Source organism: Urocampus carinirostris, unplaced genomic scaffold, assembly GCF_059441175.1.
Source record: "Urocampus carinirostris isolate Australia breed hairy pipefish unplaced genomic scaffold, RoL_Ucar_1.0 HiC_scaffold_132, whole genome shotgun sequence".
NCBI classification, from domain to species: domain Eukaryota; kingdom Metazoa; phylum Chordata; class Actinopteri; order Syngnathiformes; family Syngnathidae; genus Urocampus; species Urocampus carinirostris.
Genome location: NW_028283237.1, coordinates 2777 through 7500, shown reverse-complemented (window position 1 = coordinate 7500; position 4724 = coordinate 2777). Strand labels below are relative to the sequence as shown.

The following is a 4724-nucleotide window of genomic DNA, read 5'->3' as shown; positions in this document are numbered from 1 at the left end:
GGCGGGGATTCGGCGCTGGGCTTTTCCCTCTTCGCTCGCCGCTACTGAGGGAATCCTGGTTAGTTTCTTTTCCTCCGCTTAGTAATATGCTTAAATTCAGCGGGTCGTCTCGTCTGATCTGAGGGCGTGCGCGTAGAGCTGTGCGGTCGGGGCCGGCGCCGGGACCGGCGCCGCCGCCATACGGCCGTTGTGATCCGTGCGGGGATCCGCTTGCTCGGCGACCCTCGCCGAGAGCAGCCCCGCGCCGCACGGACACGCGACACCGACGGGCGGACGGACGCCGAGGCGCCGACCGGGACCTTTACCTGAGGAGGGCGCCGAGCGCCGCCGCCATACGGGCCGCCGCGCGGAGCCGCGCGCGCGGAGCACCTTCTCGGTATGCTAAGTACCAGCCGTACTCACCGGCAGCCGAGAAGCACCTCCGGACGCGCGGACGCGCGACACCGACGGGCGGACGGACACGGAGCGCCGCCCGAGTCTGTATTTGAGGGTACGAAGGGACGGGGGTCCCTGCGAAACCCCAGCCGCGGAGTGGGCGGGGACACGGGTCGCGCGCCACCCGCCGGGCGGACCGGCGGAATGTCGCGGAGGGCCCGAGCCTCGCCCGCGCGGACCGGGTTCTCGCGCCACCCGCCGGACGGACCGGCGGAATGTCGCGGAGGGCCCGGCCCGCGTCCGATCGATTGGAAAGCGCCGCTCAGACAGGCGTGGCCCCGGGGTAAAACCGGGGCCGCAATGTGCGTTCAAAGTGTCGATGATCAATGTGTCCTGCAAATCACATTAGTTCTCGCAGCTAGCTGCGTTCTTCATCGACGCACGAGCCGAGTGATCCACCGCTAAGAGTCGTACGTTTGGGCCCTTTTACGTCCGCCCGGGACGATCGGAGACAAATTCACGACAGGGTTTGTACCGGAGACGAACGCGCCGCGGGTGCCGTTCGGTCGCTCCCGCGAGCGAGCCCCTAACCCGCGGCGCGGTTACCGACGGGCGCGATACGCGCGACGCCGCGACGAGCCGAGCGGGTCGGGCGCGCGGCGCTGAGGCCGGCGCCCGGCGTCTCCCGCTCGGGGCCGCGACGGCGCCCGAGACGTGCGTCGGCCCGGGTAGGTCGGGCGCTCGGCGCTGAGGCCGGCGCCCGGCGTCTCCCGCTCGGGCCTGACACGACTCGGCGACCGGACTCGCCGGGTAGGTCGGGGGCTCGGCGCTGAGGCCGGCCCCCGGCGTCTCCTACCCGGACCCCGGAAGGCCATCCGACTTGGAAGCCCCGCCGCGCCGCGAAGCGACGCTTTGGGTGTTGCTACCCGTCAGCGAGTGGGTTTGGTTTACAAGGGCGGCGCGACCGCGCTGACACCGAGGGGGGACTGGCCCCCGACCCGGCCGCGGCCTGCCCGGACTATGGATGGACAGAGGAGACCGCGGCGGACCGCGCGGAACCGAACCCCCGGTGTCCGGAGCCCCGGGAGGGACTCCGGTGTCCGGGGGCCGGCCCACGCGCGCGCTACGCGGCCCCTCGAGGGCTCCGGCCGACGGACGCGTTTGGCCGGGGAAAAAGGTAGCCGGTGGGAGCACCGTTTCGTCGCCCTGAACCTTCGTCTCGGGCGGGCGTCCCGACGCCGCCGCCATACGGCCGTTGTGATCCGTGCGGGGATCCGCTTGCTCGGCGACCCTCGCCGAGAGCAGCCCCGCGCCGCACGGACACGCGACACCGACGGGCGGACGGACGCCGGGGCGCCGGCCCGAACCGTTACCTTTAAAGGACGGGAGGTCGTCGAGGCGAGTGCCGCCCCGGAAGCGCGCGCCGGAAGCGCGAGAACCGCGCCGAGCTAGGGTCGTCGGCATAGGGGGATTCCCCGGTTACGGGGGTCCCGCGCACGGCCGCCGCCTTTCGCCCGTCGCTGGCGGTCGCCTGTCGTCGCGCCGCGCCGCGCTACTGGGGTCGTCGGACGAGCGCGCTACCCCGCTCGCACGGAGGTAGCGCGACATCGCCCGCCGCCTTTTCTCGCGTCGCGCCGCGCCGCGTGGCGCCCGCCGAACTCGCTCCGACGCGCGGCCCGGGAGTGACCCGCGCCGCGCCCCCCGTCCCGTCCCGTCCCGGTCTACCCTCTTCCTCCGCCTGCGACGACCCGCCGCCCTCGGCGTCTGGCTCGTCGGGGGTGTACCGAGGCGGATCTGCTGCCGCTCGTACGTTAATGATCCTTCTGCAGGTTCACCTACAGAAACCTTGTTACGACTTTTACTTCCTCTAGATAGTCAAGTTCGACCGTCTTCTGGCACACCGCCGGAGCCGGGGCCGGCCCCGGCGGGGACTATCCGAGGACCTCACTAAGCCATCCGATCGGTAGTAGCGACGGGCGGTGTGTACAAAGGGCAGGGACTTAATCAACGCAGGCTAATGACCCGCGCTTACTGGGAATTCCTCGTTGGTGGGAAATAATTGCAATCCCCAGGCCCTGTCACGAGCGGGGTTCATAGGATTACCCGCGCCTGCCGGCGCGGGGATAGACGACGCGCTTATACGCTCAGTGTGGCGCGCGTGCAGCCCCGGACATCTAAGGGCATCACAGACCTGTTATTGCTCATTCTCGTGTGGCTGAGAGCCACTTGTCCCTCTAAGAAGTTTTCTGCCGCCGACCGCGCGGGGGGCCGCGGTACTATTTAGTATGTTTGAGTCTCGTTCGTTATCGGAATTAACCAGACAAATCGCTCCACCAACTACGAACGGCCATGCACCACCACCCACGGTATCGAGAAAGAGCCTTCAATCTGTCAATCCTTTCCGTGTCCGGGCCGGGTGAGGTTTCCCGTGTTGAGTCAAATTAAGCCGCATGCTCCACTCCTGGTGGTGCCCTTCCGTCAATTCCTTTAAGTTTCAGCTTTGCAACAATACTCCCCCCGGAACCCAGACACTTGGTCGGTTTCCCGGGTGCTGCTCGGCGGGTCATGGGAATAACGCCGCCGGATCGCGAGTCGGCATCGTTTATGGTCGGAACTAGGACGGTATCTGATCGTCTTCGAACCTCCGACTTTCGTTCTTGATTAATGAAAACATTCTTGGCAAATGCTTTCGCTCTCGTCCGTCTTGCGCCGGTCCAAGAATTTCACCTCTAGCGGCGCAGTACGAATGCCCCCGGCCGTCCCTCTTAATCATGGCCCCAGTTCATGACAACCCACAAAATAGAACCGGAGTCCTATTCCATTATTCCCAGCTGCGATATGCAGGGGCGGCCGTGTGGCCTGCTTTGAACACTCTAATTTCCTCAAAGTAAACGCTTCGGGCCCCGCGAGTGACACCCAGCGAAGGGCATCACGGGGGCTTTTGCCGAGAGGCAGGGGCTGGGACAGACGGATGCACGCCTCGCGGCGGACCGTCAGCTCGCGTCCCGGGGTCCAACTAGGAGCTTTTTAACTGCAGCAACTTTAAAATACGCTATTGGAGCTGGAATTACCGCGGCTGCTGGCACCAGACTTGCCCTCCAATGGATGCTGGCCGATGGGTTTGTGTTCGGCTCATTCCAATTACGGAGACTCGAACGAGTCCCGTATTGTTATTTTTCGTCACTACCTCCCCGTGTCGGGAGTGGGTAATTTGCGCGCCTGCTGCCTTCCTTGGATGTGGTAGCCGTTTCTCATGCTCCCTCTCCGGAATCGAACCCTGATTCCCCGTTACCCGTGGTCACCATGGTAGGCGCAGAGTCTACCATCGAAAGTTGATAGGGCAGACATTCGAATGAGTCGTCGCCGCCTCGGGTGGGCGAGCGATCGGCACGAGGTTATCCTGAGTCAACACAAAGGGGGGGCCGGGCCGGCGGAACGAGGACCGGCGCGCGCGGAGCCGCCCGCGCCGCTTACGCCCCCGCCCGGAGAGGCGGAGGCCGGACGCGGGGGACGCGCGCGACGGCTGAGCCCCCGCCCGCCGGACACCGCGTGGGTTTTTGTGTCTGATAAATGCACGCGTCCCCGGGGCGAGGCCGGAGCCCCGCCCGCGAGTCGGCGCTCGTTTGCATGTATTAGCTCTGGATTTGCCACAGTTATCCAAGTAACGGTGGAGCGATCAAAGGAACCATAACTGATTTAATGAGCCGTTCGCAGTTTCACTGTACTGGCCATTCGTACTTAGACATGCATGGCTTAATCTTGAAAACAAGCATATGCTACTGGCAGGATCAACCAGAGTGCGTCTGCCGCCGGGGGGGCGCTGCTGGTGGCGGTGCGGCCCTGGTCCGGGACGAGGCTGTGGCTACAGCCGGGCCCGGGGGGCCGCGCGACACTCGTATACGTTCGGACGGGCTGACGAGCGGGTGTCGTGAAACGATGTTTCGCGCGGAGCCCTAGCACGCGTGGCGTCGGGCTCCGCGACGGTCGGACGTCTGGGTGTGGCTCGAGACGGAAGCTCGACCTCGGTTCGTCTTGGTTCTGCCGCCAAAAGGTTCACGCCGAGGCATGGTTTCGCAAGAGGGCCCCGCGAGTGCCAGCCGTGGATCCCGCCTCACTCGTAACTCGTATCGGATTCGTCCGGCCTCACTTTCGTTCGCACATCGGACAGTTATACGTGTGCTTTAGTAGCTTCCGTTCCCTCTTAGTGAGGCCGTCCGTACGTACCGCCCCAGCTCTTTCTGAGGCGGGTATCCACTCGGCTCGGGGGGGCCCAACGTTTGCCTAGTATCCTCGGCGCTGGAGCTTGACCCGCAAAGCCGGAGGAGCCGCACGCCCGAACACCGGCTTGC

The 4724-nt window shown here is 65.6% G+C and overlaps 3 non-coding genes across 3 annotated transcripts in view; all 3 read right to left on the bottom strand.

Moving 5' to 3' along the window:
- The window catches only part of LOC148345032 (28S ribosomal RNA), a 4529-nt gene extending 4402 nt beyond the window's left edge, over nucleotides 1-127 (bottom strand). The window contains exon 1 of the ribosomal RNA XR_015848903.1: nucleotides 1-127. This exon is cut by the window's left edge and continues 4402 nt beyond it. This is a non-coding gene — a ribosomal RNA (28S ribosomal RNA).
- Nucleotides 128-691: 564 nt separating this feature from the next.
- Nucleotides 692-845, bottom strand: LOC148345031 (5.8S ribosomal RNA). The gene has a single exon (XR_015848898.1). It is a non-coding gene; the product is annotated as a 5.8S ribosomal RNA (ribosomal RNA).
- Nucleotides 846-2187: 1342 nt separating this feature from the next.
- On the bottom strand, nucleotides 2188-4174 carry LOC148345030 (18S ribosomal RNA). The gene has a single exon (XR_015848901.1). It is a non-coding gene; the product is annotated as an 18S ribosomal RNA (ribosomal RNA).
- Nucleotides 4175-4724: the final 550 nt, after the last annotated feature.